The sequence below is a fragment of the Pipistrellus kuhlii genome, unplaced genomic scaffold, assembly GCF_014108245.1.
Source record: "Pipistrellus kuhlii isolate mPipKuh1 unplaced genomic scaffold, mPipKuh1.p scaffold_m20_p_2, whole genome shotgun sequence".
NCBI classification, from domain to species: Eukaryota; Metazoa; Chordata; class Mammalia; order Chiroptera; family Vespertilionidae; genus Pipistrellus; species Pipistrellus kuhlii.
The window spans coordinates 75,010,267-75,020,021 of NW_023425515.1; positions in this window are offsets into that span (position 1 = coordinate 75,010,267).

A 9,755-nucleotide genomic window follows, 5' to 3' on the forward strand; every position below is an offset into this window, starting at 1 on the left:
GTAACTAAAAGATACAAGCGTGGGAACCAAAAAGGATATATAGGAACGTCCTTCAATTCCTCATTTCCATTAATCCATTTGGGGAACTTGGATTTTCCTCTATGTAATTTAGACTTTGTGGAATAAAAGAACATGCTTACTCTCACCAGAGAACTCAACAAGGAAAGGGCTCCAGAACATAATTCTTGTCTCTTCACTGCCAGCTCCCCCTGCTGACAGATATGAAGCCAAAGAAAAGATCTCCTATCTTGGAAGAGTTAATAAAACAGTATTTGACTGACATGCTAAAATTGTGTCTGCATAAATAGCACATTAAAAATTGTCTAGAGGGCAAGGACTATTGGTGTAATTTACTTGTACTTCCATTCCTTGTGAAAACAATGAATGGACAAGTGAAATAATCATAGAGCAGTGGTTCTCAACCTTTCTAATGCTGCAACTCTTTAATGCAGTGCCTCGTGCTGTGGTGACCCCAACCATAAAATTATTGTTGTTGCTACTTCATAACTGTAATTTTGCTACTGTTATGAATTGTAATGTAAATATCTGTGTTTTCCAATGGTCTTAGGTTCTGCAACAGAGGTTCTCAGTCTGTGGGTAGCAACCCACAGGTTGAGAACCTCTAGCAGGGTCGCTTAAGACCATCACAAAACACATATATTTACATCACAATTCATAACAGTATTAAAATTAGAGTTATGAAGTAGCAATGACAATAATTTTATGGTGTGGGTCACCACAACATGAGGAACTGTATTAAAGGGTTGCGCTTTAAATGGTCAAATAGCTCTATTTCTGAAAAGCAAATGTAATTTAAAGTCTGATAAACAAAACTTTTATTTATTTGTTTGTTTATTTTATTAATGAAGGTAGTACATGTGTACATGTCTTCCCATTGCCCCCCATCCAATCCCATACATGCCCTCACCCACTAGTATCTTGTGTCTATTGGTTATGCCTATATGAATGCATACGAAAAACTTCTTAAGAAAAAAATGTAATATTATACATTTATATTGTGATTTACTATTTTAAATTTTATTTTTCAGTATTAGCTGGTTGAATTTTCACTATATTAATAGATGAAACATCAAGCAGTTATTTAACTGATTCTATCAGAGGAACTTGGACTTGACTAAGGCAAGGAGAATTATACATGTTAAATTACTGTTTATCATATGACCCTATAGTAGTACTAAATAACTTGGGAAAATTATAGAGTATAGCATGACTTGTTCTGAAATAATTTAGTCAGAATATACTAAAGAGTAGATTATAACTAACACAAAGTAATTACATTTTGTTTTCCTTTGTGAATAAAAGTTTTGTGATTTTTGAATATAGCTCAAAGAAAAATTTGGTTTTCAAAATTATGGCTATTTTTACTTTAACTTCTAATTATAATAGGCCACAATTATAAAAAATATAAGTGTTCTTATTATTATATTGATAATAGGCCACAATTTACACACATACATACACACACACACACACACACACACACACACACACACACATTTTTAAACTGCATACCAAATAAGAACCTAAAAAATATAGTAATCATTCTTTAGCAAAAAGAAACAGATCAAGTTTTTTGTTTGCACAAAGAAAAAATATTAGGTTATTTTTATACAAATGGGACTTTTGTGTTTCATCAAGCCTAACCACTTTATTTTAAGTACCATTTGTAAGATGCTTTTTGAATTGTTGCTCATGGTCTATTTTTTTTTACCTGACAGTATTTGATTCAGAGGTAATTTTACCCTTTTTTTAAATTAATAAGGGCATTGAGTCCTGTAAACATTGGGTATAATTATAATAACACAAATTGATGTCATATATCAGAATCAGAACTGGATGAAATAAAAAGAAGTTTGACTTATATGTTTGTGCTTCACAAAACCATGGAGCAAGGAGTGTTAAATAAGAAAGCAATGTGTTACCCCAGACTGCTCTGAAAGTTTTGAAGTTTTGTAAATATTAAAGGTTTAGAACTGAAATTCATGAATTTGCCATATAGCAATTTCACTGTGTGACAGAAACACAATGTTTGATGGACTGCTTAAATCACTTCATTCACCACTGAACTGAAACTAAAAAGAAACATCTGTATGATCCAAAGTGACATGATTCAAACATTTCAAGAATAGAAATGAAGATGAAATGGATGATTCATCATATCACAACCAAAAAGTGGATTTATCTCTACAATGTAATTATCTAAATCGATGTTAGTTAAAAATGAGGCCTAATTTCCCAATCATATTAAATTACTACTAGTTAATTATGGGAAAGTGCCAAAAAATCTTAACCCCAACAAACTTAAGAGCACCTGCAGCTCTGCTTATGTAAATTCAGGCATTTGAAATATCAGCTTGCAGAGTTCTATTCTCTAGAAAATATATAATACAATACAGTTGGTATTTGACATGTGAATATGCTAGTGTTTTGAAACTGGTTTTCTTTCTTTATGCCACCACTTATTTTTTTCTTTTCTTATGCTATTGTACTTATTGGTATCAGTGCTTTACACAATTTAAAAGTTCCAAATAATAATTAGGTTAATATTATTATACAATTATAGTATTTTAGCAAAAAGTAAATAAAATTCCTTTGGATTTAAAGTAAGTTCTGTTTGTCCTATTTGTTATGATTTCTTCTTTTTCAAACCTTTCATTTTGAGATCATTTCAGACAAAGGAAAGTTGCCAAAAGAAAACAAAACAAAACAAAAACAAAGCAAAGAATTTTAAAAGAACTTCATAAATACTCCCCAAATGTTAATTTTATTACTTTTCATTTATCATTTTCTCTCTGTACATAGAAGTATGTTATTATTTGATTGGCTATCTGAGAGTAGGTTGATACCCTCACTCCCCAAAATAATTTAATTTGCATTTACTAAAACCAATGATATTTTCTTATATACCACACTACAATGATCAAAATAAGGAACATCAATACAATACTATTCTCTAGAGACATCATTCAAATGTCACATATTGTTCCAATAGTGTCATTTTTTTCAAAATGTTGATTTTTTTTCAAGTCCAGGATTCAATCCAGTATAACACATTGTATTTAGTTGCCAGATCTCTTTAGTTTTATCTAATCTGAAACAGTTTCTGAGGTTTTCTCAATCTTTCTAAACTTTGACATCTTTAGAAATTAGAGGCCAGGTATTTTGTAGAATTTCAGGTCAGTTATTTTAAAATGTCCCTCAATATGGCTTTATCTGATGTACACTCATGATTAGTTAGATTCACTTCAAGCATTTTTGGCAGAAATATCATAAAAGTTCTGTGCATCATAGAAGGAAGTAAAAGAGAAAATGTGGGGTTAAATATCCTAGCTTAATAATTATTTCACTTTTGCTATTATTCTTGTCACAATCATTCTCAGTATACAAAATATGTTACTAAGTCATTACATTGTTACTTATTGAGAGTTCAGGATTTTTATATTCTTTGATACAGTTGCCGATGTATTTACTGTTTTTCCTTTTGGCATTTTATCACTTTTTAATCACTCCAGACATATTTAATATTGAAGTTTCTTAGATGTTATTTTTTTCTCTCTCTCACTTTTTTTTAATGATTTATCATTGAACTTGGCCTAATCAACTTCTCCTGTTTTGTCTTTAGTCACCTATTTATAGAACTACCATGAAAATTTGAAAACACACAGAAACAACAACAACAACAAATTCCTACACAGCTACCACCCAGATTTTACTTTCTTTTTAAAAAAGAATTATTTATTGATTTTTCAGAGAGGGAGGAAAGGAGAAGCGTGAAACATCAATGTGAGAGCATAGCTTCAATTAGCTGCCTCCTGCACCTCTCCTACTGGGTATTGAGCCTACAACTCGGCATGTGCCCTGACCACGAATCAAACCAGTGCATCACTGCAGGCTGTCCAGGACCAAACCAGAGAGGGTCAGACCTGCATTACCAACATTTGTCCACCATCTAGAACTGAAACATCATTGCTGACATGTACACATAAGGAACTGTTTGACATTGAAATTGGGACTCAAAAGAACTGTTGGCCCAGAAAAAAACTCACAGATTGATTCATTTGCCTTTCAGCATAACCATTATTGCTTGTCTCATTTTCTGTTCTTATAAGTGTATTTCTAGTAGCCCATGATCTCACTCATTTAGGGGAAATGATGAACAATATAAACTGATGAACAAGAACAGACCCAGAGACAGCGAAGCATAGATCAGATTCTCAGACCTCAGAGGGAAGGTAGGGGAGAGTGGGAATAGGGGGAAGGATTAACTAAAGGACTTGTGTGCATCCATGTGAGCCTAACCAGTGGTCATGGACAACAGGGGGTGGGGACATGTATGGGATGTGGTTTGGGATGGAAATGGGGGGATGAAGACGAATATGTGATACCTTAATCAATAAAGAAATTTTAAAAAAGCAACAACCTCTGGGTGCACAGGATGACACCCAACTGGCCAGTGCAGATTTTACTTTCTTTTAATTCCTTCCCCATATATTTTGTAGGTATGATTTTACTTCACAAACATCAATAACTAAAACAAGGCTTCAGTCCCTTATTCATTAGACCAATTTTTGAGAAATAAATTGATTCATAAAACTTACTAGGAAATATTAGGATAAACCTCTAATAATCTAAGTCTCAAGAAATGTATTTTCCATGAATCTAGCCTTAATAAAATGTATTCTCCCTTGAATGTATGCATGGTAACATAATATATCTCATTGAAGAATTTGTAGATTGGTAGTAATATATCTCATTAATTAAATCTACAGATCACTGAGTTTATTAAAGTGACTTGGATTCAAGAAAGTCATTTCTCTTTTGTCCACAGCAAATCATGTAGCATCCCTGCTTTAATGTAGTCCATGCTTAGTAAAATTACCACCACCAACATACTTAAAAAAAAAAAAATATATATATATATATATATATATATATATATATATATATATATATATTATTGATTTTTTACAGAGAGGAAGAAAGAGGGACAGAGATTTATAAATATCAATGAGAGAAAAACATCCATCAGTTGCCTTCTGCACCCCCCCCCCCCCCCCCCACGGAGATGTGCCCGAAACCATGGTACATGCCCTTGATCGGAATCTAACCTGGGACCCTTCAGTCTGAAGGCCAATGCTCTGTTCACTGAGCCAAACCAGTCAGGGCCACCAACAATCTTTTAATTATTATAGTTTCTTAGTCTGTAGCTGCACAGCATGTGCATAGTACTGGAGATGACAAATTTGTGACTTTTTCAACTTTAGACGTAAGTAATTCATTGGTGACTATCGCTTTGTTAAGGATAGTTCTCATGGCTTTTCCAGTTCATCATTAAAATTCCCTAAAGTCAGTGAATACTGATGAATATTTATCATTTTAGTTGGTTTCCATAAAAGAGTCATTTAAGTAAACATTCAATATAAAGTACATAATTTTAGCTTGATAGCTTGTATATTTTATGTATTAAGACATATTTTTCTAAGGGGAAGTTTGTAACTCATCAATAAGATGTTGAGAATAAAAGTGGAACTGCTCTTATGATGCATAATCACAAAAAGTCATCATGTTCTTCCACTCTATAGACTCAACATAGCTTTATTATACAAGTCCATAGGAAATCTATTAGTATCTTCATTAGAGAATCTATACTATTTTTTTGCTTTCTTTTTCTTTAAATAAAATTGAGCTCCATATACAAGGCACACTATTGTTAATTGTGTCATGGACTTGCAATAATTGAAAGGGTTTTGTTCCTCACAAAAACGATCTTAAAGTTTAGTGCTTCTTACTTTGGTAAGTGATGCTGAATATGTCCTTATATGAATACAGTGGTGCCTCGCATAAAGAACGCCTCGCACAGCGAACGCTGCACACAACGAACTTCATTTCATGATTCATACAACGAACTTCGTTTCACACAACGAAGTCGCCCGAGCTTCCACGACTGCTTTGCCCGAGCTTCCACGACTGCTTCGCCCGAGCTTCCACGATCGCTGCCAATGTATCGCATCCTTCCGCGCAGGCACTGCAGGCAGTCGTTAGTCACTGCGCTTAACTTAAGCACGTATCGCGGCAATCGTTCTTCATTACGAATTAAATCACGCACGTATCATGGCAGTCGTCCTTTTAAGTTAAACTCAATATTTTTTTTATATCATGATGTATCTAAATAAAAATAATAACAAAAAATTTATCTTTTTTTATGTCATCTTAGCATATTTTATGCTACAGAACGAATTATTTTTTTTAACATGTATTGTTATGGGAAAACACGTTTCACATAACGAACTTTTTGCATAACAAACTTGCTCCTGGAACGAATTAAGTTCGTTGTGTGAGGCACCACTGTATGTGCATCTATCTCCCAGTTATTTTGAGTCTTGTGCTCAGCACACGGCAACTCCTATCTGCCCACTTCTCCAGAAAATTGCTCACAGACAAATAGCACCCACCTCATCATGGGTTCTATACTTGACCCTACTCCCATGTCTTAAAGATAGATGTTGGCCAATGACTAACTTGTATAAGGGTTCGAGGCATTTTTTTTTCAAGGTAACATTGACTTTTTGGTGCAATTTGTGCTCTACAGATTTTGCATGGGTTCAGGCAAACAAATCTCAAGCTGAGATGATATTATTGCTTAAAATTTGTCTCCTGACTTGTATTTCATCACTTTTGTCCTTCTCTGAGAGCTTTACTCCAGTAAGCCATTTGAAAAAAAAATTCATCTTAGATTCTGCATCTAAGACATTTGACCTAAGACAGTACACACCAGTAGTCATTGTAGAAAGTAATCACTGAGAATTTGATTCTGATGGCAATGAGGATCTCACCACTGGTTGCAAGTGGATTATTGATTGTACTTGGATTGCCCTAGCAGTGTAATTGCTAAGACCTCATCTATGATGCACTGGAATAAGATACCATAAAGAGGATGCATTAGCAATGCAATGACTAAGGTGTTTGAGAGATATAACTATAATGACAGTAAAATGGGATGGCTAAGTGCCAATAATAAAATAATATGAGTCTCAGTTCTATTAATCAACAATTTAAAGAACATTGTGAAAGTCAGAATGCTTCCACAGCAGTTTTTAAAAATACCCTTATCTCCTGCAGTTGGGGGGTGAAAAAGACTGGAAAATAAGACATAAGACACAGTAGTATAAGTGAAATTCAGAGAAGACTGAATTCTTAGCCTAGAAGCATCACCAACTTCAGAATCAACACTGTGAGAGTAAAGGAAGGAGTGAAGAGATTTGGAATGCACACACAAACATAAATATACCAGGTTCCTTTAATACTTAGGTGCTCCTTATTAGAATATAAGATAAATACTTTGCTTAAAAGCATTATAATAAGGTCCTAGCTGATGCAATTTGTTAGGAGGACAAATATTCCTCTTTTTTAGATGTGTCCTACCTTTTCTCCTTGCCAGCAGACCAATAACTATGGTCTAGTCTCAGCATGACTGAACTGAAGTGGATATTTTATTAGTGCTGAGTGAGGTGTGTGTATGTTTACTGTAAAATTGATTATTTTTGTCAATATCTGAAAAATGTCCTTTGAACTAGAATTTAATGCCCTAGGAAGGATCCTTAGAGCTAATTCTGACACACTTGTGAGATGGCCCCTGAAAACTAAAAGCACGTAGCAATGACCCACATTAAACACAATGAAGTTTAGAGAAGAGTGGAGGCAGAGAGGGAAGAAGGGAACAATATTTTAGAGAAGTAAATATACTAAAATGTAAAACACAGAAATCACCTATGTTTGTTTTTTTGTAGTCAAGTCTGGTATGAAACTGCATTTACAATGGCTACAATGACAATCTAGTTGAGGAGAACTCGTGGATCTCATAGTGAAGCTCAGTGGTAGATGTTCTCTGCAGAAAGATGCTAAATGTAGAAGATACTATTGTAGAACTGGGCTCCCAATTATAACCGGGGATAATATGAATTGGGATAGAAGAAGCCAAGTGGAAGCAGTTCAACTGTAGATGAAAGGCGGATATCATTTTCTTTATGGGTAACAAAGCCAAGTGGATGCCTGACCTATAGGATCCTACATAACATCACCATAATTTACTTGTGCCATTTTATGGAAAAAAGGTGACCCATCGGTTCCTCCATACATTATGCAGATACTGCTTTCCTGTTATGGCATAGTTAATGATGTTGCTGGAGCTAGAGCATAAAGATGGTGCCCTGCAAAAGTGGTAAATTATGCTGAAACTGGTTTGGCTCAGTGGTAGAACATCAGTCTGCAGACTGAAAGGTCCCGGGTTCGATTCCGGTCAAGGGCATGTACCTTGGTTGCAGGCACATCCCCAGTAGGGGGTGTGTAAGAGGCAGCTCGTCGATGTTTCTCTCTCATTGACATTTCTAGCTCTCTATCTCTCTCCCTTCCTCTCTGTAAAATATCAATAAAGTATATTTTAAAAAAGTAGTAAATTGTGAAGGAACGCACTTGGAAAGAAATGCACTACAGGACTCAGTATTTTGACATTTGAGTTATAAAGGGTAAATAATAATTATAAAGACTTTAGAATTTGGTGTTCATTGTCAAGTGCTTTTGATAAATTGAAGGAAAAAATTGACCAGCTCAAATTAATTACTGATCTTTATTGATCATTCTGAACACTGCTCAGATGTCAATTCTGTAGGGAGGTCTTCCTGGACCTACAAAACCACCAAGGGGATTCATCCCTCAGATCTTACTTCAAGATAAGCTGCCATAGGGAACATAAGCTAAATGACACTCTTTGGCTTTAACACATTCTACTTATTGTGTATTCTTATGAGGATATACTCTAGGACTCAGTTATTCCTGCTTGATGTAAGAGTCCCTTAATGGAACACATTAAAACACTTGGCATGAGACTATAAGGAACTTGAAGAAAATTGTGCAAGAATTTGTGACTTTAATTTCTTCATTAGAGGAAAGGAGAAAATGGACTTTATCTGAAATTTAACATTTCTTTTAAACTTAATCTGATTCACATATAGAGCCCATCACGTAAATATGTTTGGATAAACCAGTTAACCTCATGACCTGTTCAACATGACAGGTTAACAGGACTAAGAGATGAGTTTTACTCTTCACAGATGTGAAGTCCTGATACATATCAATGACTTCTGTGCATAAATTGAAAATGACACAAGCAAAGACCTTGTGAGGCTGAGAAAAATATTTATGCAGTTGGCTATGTTAGATTCAAACTGAGCAGGAAAGACAGTTTAAAGATCATATTCATCTAGTTTAGTGGAACTGACAGGGTTTTGCAGTAGGGCTTTCCAGCATATTATAATAGCATTTTATATCTGCCAAAAGAAGAGACACAAAATTCATTGTTTAAAATTTATTCATGAAAGGTCAAAGCCATAATTTAACCAAAATGCACTAAGTGCATGAAGATAAATGTTTTCCAGAATAAAAAATAATGTATTAAAATAAAATTATACAATAGTATATAAAACAGATAAAAGAAAAATGATAACTGAAAGAACCAAAAAATATTATCCAGAAGTTACCTCAAAAGAAAAAGAGAATGAAAAAGAAAGGAAGAAAATATTAAGCAACATGGCAGTAGAATGAAAGGTCTGTGGCATATTTAATCAAAATTCTAAGAGACAATAATGAAATGATTTAAAATATTAAAAAAAGTATTCAATGAGAAAATGGCTCAAAATGTATTTAATTGTTGAATTACACTATATACTTAGATCTAAGAA